Below are 9,697 nucleotides of genomic sequence, written 5' to 3'. Positions count from 1 at the left end.
AGTGTTGGAGGGCCCCTGGGCATCCATAAATAAATGGTTTGCTTCATATAAGGAGTTTGAGGATGTTTAAAGCATATTTAAAACCAAATACTTTTACATTTTTACTGGAGTAGTATTTTACTGGGTGACTTTTACTTGACTCGTTTTCTATTAAGGGATCTACTTTTACTCAAGTATGACAGTTGCGTACTTTTCCCACCACTGACAGTATACAGGGAACAGGTTCCACTTGGGAGCCACTGTCTCCGCGGGGTGATTCTCACCGTCGGATGAATCCATTGTCTACAGCCGTTGAGCTGAGTGGGTTTTTCTCAAAGACATCTGAGGTCAACTGCTAATTTCTCTCTTTTATCCTCAGTCGATATACGAAACAAATGTCAGGAACCAAGGGAATTACAACAAGATTTGACGATTTCAACCAATTCAATGTCATTATTATGTATCCTATAAAGTAACCATCTGTATTATTTTGAGGTTTAATTGAAGTTTTGTGGGTAAGCTGCAGACTTGAATGTGCTGTGAAGCTTGTAGGCTAGTTGTCTAACTGGCTCCGTGCGAGGTTGTTTACATTTAGACAGGGGTGCGCAGCGTGAGGACGTGCGAGCGTCGAGAGCAGTTGACAGGTTCACTGTCGCCGAAGTTGGTGTTCTTCTGACGAACGGGAAAGGAACACTCCGAAAAATATTTGATTTGGTGTTTTTTAAAAGATAATTTGGTTATTTTCCCTTTTATCATTGAATAACGTGTGAAATGTAGCTGGAATGAACCGGAGTGATTAATCCTGGAACCAAGGGAGAAGGAGAGAGAGAGAGGGATATTTCACCAGTGGTTTGGTAAGCACTTCTCCCGAACATGAAGGAGAAAAGTCGGGATCAGAGCTTTTCTGACTCCCGGGAACTAGACGGGTCTTATGATCCGCTCACCGGTAAGTAGATCATCATTTCCCTTTTCGTTTGGATTAATAATTGCAATGGATAAAAAAATGGAAAATATATGCTAGTTGAATTATGTTGGTTTTGTTAGTTTGCTGACCTGGTTTTTGGTAGGCTATCTTCTCTGTCTCTGGATATGACGTCCTTATAATAACAATAATCATGATGTAAATGATGTGCTTCATTTGGTGGCCCATCAATGACTTAAATCAAACTATTAACAGCATGGTAACGGTGCTGCACAAAGCAAAGTGGAGGACAATCAAATATGTGTTTCAAGCTGAAATAATCGGACAGATGGGCCAGTAATAAACTTCTTCCCCCATAGCGTTTTTTAAATATTTTTAATGACACAGCGCGTGCCGCGTGGCCTGATTTGATGAGTCAGCAGCGGTGGTTTAACCGTCCGACTCCATCCCGGACCCCGCGCGGTAGTTTGACGCGCGGGCGGGAGAAATGGGATCCACCGATATGGATAATTTCCCTGCCTCGTCATACATTCTGCCGGCTCTCGCGCCACGGGCAACCGAACAAGGTCACTGTTATGGGCGCCCTGGGATAATGGCACGGGCGGAAAATGAATGAATGAGGCGTCTAATCACTGTTGATTTTAGGGGGTTGTTTCTAACGAATGATGAACAGTCTATTGTTAGTTAGCGGACGAGGGCTGCATCTCAATCGTCTAAGGTAGCACCGTCTCTCCTCATCTCCTCTCCTCCATTTATAGTCAAATATATTGAGAGAGGTGAAAACATGTAGACTGAGGTATTCTCTCCAGACATAAGGATTGCTTCCGGCAATATATCCAGGCTCCAGGTGTAACAGTATAATTTTAAACCGTCCCCTCGCCCATACCCAGGCGCGAACCAGGGACCTTCTGCACACATCGACAACAGTCACCCACGAAGCATCGTTACCCATCGCTCCACAAAAGCCGCGGACCTTGCAGAGCAAGGGGAACTACTACTTCAAGGTCTCAGAGCAAGTGACGTAACCGATTGAAACGCTATTTAGCGCACACCGCTAACTAAGCTAGCCGTTTCACATCCGTTACACAGGCTTACGACCAGGTCTGAGGTGCTGAAACAAGCCGAGTCACGTGGTGCTCTCCATGGTCCTGAACATATAAATATCATCCATTCCATTTCTATGGTCCTTGTTGTGTTTGGAGTTTGGTCTGTTTGAATGGGAGAGAGGTGGGATTGGTTGTTCCTTCCTTCCTTCCTTCCTTCCTTCCTTCCTTCCTTCCTTCCTTCCTTCCTTCCTTCCTTCCTTCCTTGATGTCCTTCCTTTCTTCCTTCCTCTGTTCGATGTATTGGTGGAAGTGGTATGTTTCTAACTCAACCATCCCTCTCACATATTAGGGGACATTTTAAGGAGAGGAGATGAGGAAAGGAAGCTAGTTAAGCCAAGAGAATATTGTCACAAAGCCCTTGGCTCACTATGAGTGTGATCCAATGAGAGACACATTTGTCCATCAAATGTCACAATTTGAGGTGCCTCAGTCTGTTAGCAACAATTTCCACCTCCCAACTGTTGTTGTACTGTTCTTCCCTTGACTGTGGTTGCATGCCAAATGGCACCCTATTCCCTATATAGTGCACTACGTCTGGGTCAAAGTATTGCTTTATGTAGGGAATGTAGGGAATTTGGAGGCTCAGCCTGGGAAGATAAACGTGTCATTTGAGACAAGGAGGGATCAGCCAATGTTTGGTTGCAGACACACTCGTATTCATTTTCTATTTAATGCTCTGTGTGTGTGTGTCTGTGTCTGTCAGTTTGTGTGTGTGTGTGTGTCTGTGTCTGTCAGTTTGTGTGTGTGTGTGTGTGTGTGTCTGCTCCGATAACTCTAGTCTTTTGTTCTCTCTGACAGATTGTCAAACAGCTCCCAAAATACTGCAATTCTCATTCTACAAAAGTCTCTGATAACGCAATCATTATTTGATCATTTACAGGAAGGAGTGTTAGACAGCGAGTGCATCCCAAATGGATCCCTATTGAGTGCATAGGGTCCTGGTCAAAGGTAGTGCACTATGTAGGGACCAGGCTGCCATTTGGGACTCAGACAGAGTGTTAGACGGCAGATTTTGATATGGTGATAGATCTGGTCCCAGATCAGTTTGTGCTCATGTTTGGCATGACAGTTCTATAATGAGTTGGAAGAGAGAAGAAGAAGTGTTTATTTCCAGTCCACCGGTGTGTCTGTTCATCAGAAGGGATTGCTAATGGTACCTTCATGTGTACAGCATTACTGTTCACAGATGTTTTATTCATTAGATTTTATGTAGATGTTATTCTTTTCCAAACGCTATATTTGTTTAGGTGGAAAGGAATGTTTGTATCCTGTGTATTTGACTGTGATCTGTGGCCGTCTCACCAAGCTAAGTTAAGATGGATGGAAAAGGTGAAAATGGATGGATGGATAGAGGAGTGAAAGATGGATGGATGGATAGAGGAGTGAAAGATGGATGGATGGATAGAGGAGTGAAAGATGGATGGATGGATAGAGGAGTGAAAGATGGATGGATGGATAGAGGAGTGAAAGATGGATGGATGGATAGAGGAGTGAAAGATGGATGGATGGATAGAGGAGTGAAAGATGGATGGATGGATAGAGGAGTGAAAGATGGATGGATGGATAGAGGAGTGAAAGATGGATGGATGGATAGAGAAAGATGGATGGATGGATAGAGGAGTGAAAGATGGATGGATGGATAGAGGAGTGAAAGATGGATGGATGGATAGAGGAGTGAAAGATGGATGGATGGATAGAGGAGTGAAAGATGGATGGATGGATAGAGGAGTGAAAGATGGATGGATGGATAGAGGAGTGAAAGATGGATGGATGGATAGAGGAAAGATGGATGGATGGATAGATGGATGGATGGATAGAGGAGTGAAAGATGGATGGATGAATAGAGGAGTGAAAGATGGATGGATGGATAGAGGAGTGAAAAATGGATGGATGGATAGATGGAGGAGTGAAAGATGGATGGATGGATAGAGGAGTGAAAGATGGATGGATGGATAGAGGAGTGAAAGATGGATGGATGGATAGAGGAGTGAAAAATGGATGGATGGATAGAGGAGTGAAAGATGGATGGATGAATAGATGAGTGAAAAATGGATGGATGGATAGAGGAGTGAAAGATGGATGGATGGATAGAGGAGTGAAAGATGGATGGATGGATAGAGGAGTGAAAGATGGATGGATGGATAGAGGAGTGAAAGATGGATGGATGGATAGAGGAGTGAAAGATGGATGGATGGATAGAGGAGTGAAAGATGGATGGATGGATAGAGGAGTGAAAGATGGATGGATGGATGGATAGAGGAGTGAAAGATGGATGGATGGATAGAGGAGTGAAAGATGGATGGATGGATAGAGGAGTGAAAGATGGATGGATGGATAGAGGAGTGAAAGATGGATGGATGGATAGAGGAGTGAAAGATGGATGGATGGATAGAGGAGTGAAAGATGGATGGATGGATAGAGGAGTGAAAGATGGATGGATGGATGGATGGATGGATGGATGAAAAAGATGGATGGATGGATAGAGGAGTGAAAGATGGATGGATGGATAGAGGAGTGAAAGATGGATGGATGGATAGAGGAGTGAAAGATGGATGGATGGATAGAGGAGTGAAAGATGGATGGATGGATAGAGGAGTGAAAGATGGATGGATGGATAGAGGAGTGAAAGATGGATGGATACAACAAATAAACAAATAAAGAAATTATGAATAATAATGATGAAGCGATATAAAGAGATCATCATGAGAACATGTTTGTTTTATTATCCTTGTGGCACCAAACAACTGATTTCCATTCAAAATCCTATTGTCCCTAACCCCTAAACATGACCCCTAACCCCTAAACATGACCCCTAATCCCTAAACATAACCCCTAACCCTAATTCTAACCTTAATCCTAACCTCTCAGCCTAAAATAGCATTTTTCCTTGTGCAGACCGGCAAAATGTAGCCACTTGGATAGTAAAACCACACACACACACCCACGTACATACTCACAAACACACGCACGCTGATGTGGAAAGCGTCCACTAGGGGCAACAGTGAGCGCTGTTACCTTCCAGTAGGTTTGGGTTTTGCTCGGGCGATGTGGACGGGGATGGTGGATGGCCGTAAGCATCAGTCTCCGGTTCAGAAGGTTACATGTTCCAACCTCTGGTTCAGAAGGTTACATGTTCCAACCTCTGGTTCAGGAGGTTACATGTTCCAACCTCTGGTTCAGAAGGTTACATGTTCCAACCTCTGGTTCAGGAGGTTACATGTTCCAACCTCTGGTTCAGAAGGTTACATGTTCCAACCTCTGGTTCAGAAGGTTACATGTTCCAACCTGTGGTTCAGAAGGTTACATGTTACAACCTCTGGTTCAGAAGGTTACATGTTCCAACCTCTGGTTCAGAAGGTTACATGTTCCAACCTCTGGTTCAGGAGGTTACATGTTCCAACCTCTGGTTCAGAAGTTTACATGTTCCAACCTCTGGTTCAGAAGGTTACATGTTCCAACCTCTGGTTCAGAAGGTTACATGTTCCAACCTCTGGTTCAGAAGGTTACATGTTCCAACCTCTGGTTCAGGAGGTTACATGTTCCAACCTCTGGTTCAGAAGGTTACATGTTCCAACCTCTGGTTCAGAAGGTTACATGTTCCAACCTCTGGTTCAGAAGGTTACATGTTCCAACCTCTGGTTCAGAAGGTTACATGTTCCAACCTCTGGTTCAGAAGGTTACATGTTCCAACCTCTGGTTCAGAAGGTTACATGTTCCAACCTCTGGTTCAGAAGGTTACATGTTCCAACCTCTGGTTCAGAAGGTTACATGTTCCAACCTCTGGTTCAGAAGGTTACATGTTCCAACCTCTGGTTCAGAAGGTTACATGTTCCAACCTCTGGTTCAGAAGGTTACATGTTCCAACCTCTGGTTCAGAGGTTACATGTTCCAACCTCTGGTTCAGGAGGTTACATGTTCCAACCTCTGGTTCAGAAGGTTACATGTTCCAACCTCTGGTTCAGAAGGCTACATGTTCCAACCTCTGGTTCAGAAGGTTACATGTTCCAACCTCTGGTTCAGAAGGTTACATGTTCCAACCTCTGGTTCAGGAGGTTACATGTTCCAACCTCTGGTTCAGGAGGTTACATGTTCCAACCCAGTGATATTTTAGTCTTAACCCCCAGAGTGGTTGTCCACGCCCTCGCAGAAATCTAATACAAATCTGTGGGTTTCAGCTAGAGATCTGTTTCATTGGCTGTTTGTGGGGAACACCGTATGTTGGATGGGTAGATCAGAGAGCTAGAGATCTGTTTCATTGGCTGTTTGTGGGGAACACTGTATGTTGGATGGGTAGATCAGAGAGCTAGAGATCTGTTTGTGGTGAACACCGTATGTTGGATGGGTAGATCAGAGAGCTAGAGATCTGTTTGTGGTGAACACCGTATGCTGGATGGGTAGATCAGAGAGCTAGAGATCTGTTTGTGGGGAACACCGTATGCTGGATGGGTAGATCAGAGAGCTAGAGATCTGTTTGTGGGGAACACCGTATGCTGGATGGGTAGATCAGAGAGCTAGAGATCTGTTTGTGGGGAACACCGTATGCTGGATGGGTAGATCAGAGAGCTAGAGATCTGTTTGTGGGGAACACTGTATGCTGGATGGGTAGATCAGAGAGCTAGAGATCTGTTTGTGGGGAACACCGTATGTTGGATGGGTAGATCAGAGAGCTAGAGATCTGTTTGTGGGGAACACCGTATGTTGGATGGGTAGATCAGAGAGCTAGAGATCTGTTTGTGGGGAACACCGTATGTTGGATGGGTAGATCAGAGAGCTAGAGATCTGTTTGTGGGGAACACCATATGTTGGATGGGTAGATCAGAGAGCTAGAGATCTGTTTGTGGGGAACACCGTATGTTGGATGGGTAGATCAGAGAGCTAGAGATCTGTTTGTGGGGAACACCGTATGCTGGATGGGTAGATCAGAGAGCTAGAGATCTGTTTGTGGGGAACACCGTATGCTGGATGGGTAGATCAGAGAGCTAGAGATCTGTTTGTGGGGAACACCGTATGCTGGATGGGTAGATCAGAGAGCTAGAGATCTGTTTCATTGGCTGCGTCTCAGTCCACCGACGTAACACTTCCACGTCTGCTGTGACGGAGCTGGAGGGGGGTTTGTCAGACCATGAGACATCTCCAAAAACGCTCTTCTCACAACATCGTCTGAGCGCTTTGGCCTACAAACCCATCGGTGGAATGATGAGACTCTCATGAACATGATGGTGTTCGTTGTTTTGCTCTACGACCCCGACTAGCGTTTTGGGACTCGTCTGAAGTCTGTCGTGTCCAGTGTGGACTACACACTACTACTATAACCCCTCTGTGTAAAGGTGAGATTCTCACTAACACATGTTGGTTGGTCCCCCAGTACCAGTTGACAAACATTCTGGAAGTATATATATTATAGTATATATTGAGACTGTTTAGTGCACAAAATAAGGGGTTAAATACTTTAAAAAATATATATAATAAAAAAAATGTTTGTTTCCCGATTTCTCAGATATAGGACTGACACTTCAGAATAAACTTCCTTTAGATTTTTTGGGGGACTATCTATCCATTGTTCCTTGTAGTGAATCTGTTATTCAATGTGTTTGTATGGGCTAATAGCAGTAAGGCCAAATACATGTTTTCATCAAATCATTCTTTTCATATCTTTTTTTTATACTTCAAGGGGTCTTAAAATTCTAAATCAAATAGCAAAATGATCCTTGGTATGACCTTCTTAAAACAATTCCATATAGCTTAGTAGAACCGCCTCCCCCGGGTTAGACAGGGCTAAGACCCTGGGGGGTTAAGCCTATCCCAACCTTAACCCTTACCTCAAACATTTGGAGTTAATGCCTAACCTTTAGAATTCTGAGTTAAGGCCTAAACTTAACCTTGAACACTTTGAAATGTTTGAGGAACTTGGATGTGTAATTGTGATGTGAGAGCGTGTTGCTTTCGTAACCCTAGTTTGAATCGCTCCTCTCTTTCCCACGGTAAATGAAACAACTCTATAACACCACAGAAACCTGCATCGCCGGCTCAGATCTGAATCTCAGATTGGTAATCAATGGGATTCCTGGAGGGGCCTCAGTCAGAGTGTGTGTGTGTGTGTGTGTGTGTGTGTGAAGGTAAGTGTGTGTGTGTGTATCAGTGTACTGTGTGTGGTTTGCAGTTCAGAACGTTGGGACCACGGGCCACATAGGAGCTGTCAATCACACGACAGCACATCAGCTGGCCTGCTATGGAAAAACAAACAGATATACACGTACGCATGCACACTTATGAACAAAACACACACACACACACAGGAAACAATGCATGTGAGGACACACACACACATACTCATGTTGGAGAAAAATAGTTCTCTTAGGAATAAATCATGTTTAGCCTCTCTGACATTTAACTTCTCTTCAGATAATCCCCTGTTTAAACCACAGAGACAGAGAGAGACAGAGAGAGACACAGAGGGAGGGAGAGAGAGAGACCGAGAGAGAGGGGGAGAGAAGGGGAGAGAAGGAAAGAGAGGGAGAGAGTTGGAGGGAGAGAGAGAGAGACCGAGAGAGGGGGGGAGAGAAGGAAAGAGAGGGAGAGAGTTGGAGGGAGAGAGAGAGACCGAGAGAGAGGGGGAGAGAAGGAAAGAGAGGGAGGGAGAGAGAGACCAAGAGAAGGAAAGAGAGGGAGAGAGTTGGAGGGAGGGAGAGAGTTGGAGGGAGAGAGGGGGAGAGAAGGAAAGAGAGGGAGAGAGTTGGAGGGAGGGAGCTAGTTGGAGGGAGAGAGGGGGAGAGAAGGAAAGAGAGGGAGAGAGTTGGAGGGAGGGAGAGAGTTGGAGGGAGAGAGAGAGAGACCGAGAGAGAGGGGGAGAGAAGGAGAGAGAGAGACAGATGTTTGGGAGTCTCTGCTGTTTAGCCTCTCTGACCTCCGCTTCATATTATCCCCATGTTTATATCATGTTAGATTAGGGAGGCTATCACTCTTCTCATCCAGTCTGTGTCTGTGTGTCTGTGTGTGTGTGTGTGTGTGTGTGTGTGTGTGTGTGTGTGTGTGTGTGTGTGTGTGTGTGTGTACATCAGCTGTCTGTGCCTCTGTTTGTTTGTGTGTTACTCTCTTGTGTGTCTCTGTGTGGGATGTGTTCTATCTAGGTCTTCATCTCTTCCTGTCTCTTTTCCACCACACTGAAACCATGGCCCTATTGACGTTTGGCCACAGTTCAATCCCTCCATTTGTAGGGCACATTCCAAAACGTTTCTTGTTGTGTGTCCTGTGAACACAACACTGGCAAGCATAACCAAACGTGTGTGTGTGTGTGTGTGTGTTTTAGTTTTTGCTGTGTGTGTGTGTCCCTCATCTGTTCCTGTGGACATCAGCTGCATCAATAGCCCTCACTTTTGATTAAGCCATTGACAACATTGATTGTTATACAATGGGGAGGGATGTGTTCATTAGGTACCAGACGAACAAAAACGCACTGAAACAGGGAGGGGTCTACCTAGACTTTTGTAATGAGAAACGCTCATTTGTAGTTTTACATTCCAAAACGTTTCTTGTTGCGTGTCCTGATGAACACAACACTGGCAAGCATAACCAAACGGTTTAAACTCACTCTTAGGTCATGCATTTTGGCTTTTAGTTTTTTAAGCTGCTGTCCTGATTGTCCCTCATCTGTTCCTGTAGGACTGACTTCAATAGCCCCCTGTTCTTGATT

The 9,697-nt window shown here is 44.7% G+C and overlaps 1 pseudogene; it reads left to right on the top strand.

The window, feature by feature from the left end:
* Positions 1-252: 252 nt before the first annotated feature.
* LOC127932423 (Kv channel-interacting protein 2-like) overlaps positions 253-9,697 on the top strand; it is a 32,009-nt pseudogene continuing 22,564 nt past the window's right edge.

This window comes from Oncorhynchus keta, chromosome 10 (assembly GCF_023373465.1).
Source record: "Oncorhynchus keta strain PuntledgeMale-10-30-2019 chromosome 10, Oket_V2, whole genome shotgun sequence".
Classification (NCBI taxonomy): Eukaryota; Metazoa; Chordata; class Actinopteri; order Salmoniformes; family Salmonidae; genus Oncorhynchus; species Oncorhynchus keta.
This window is presented reverse-complemented; position numbering and strand designations above follow the sequence as displayed.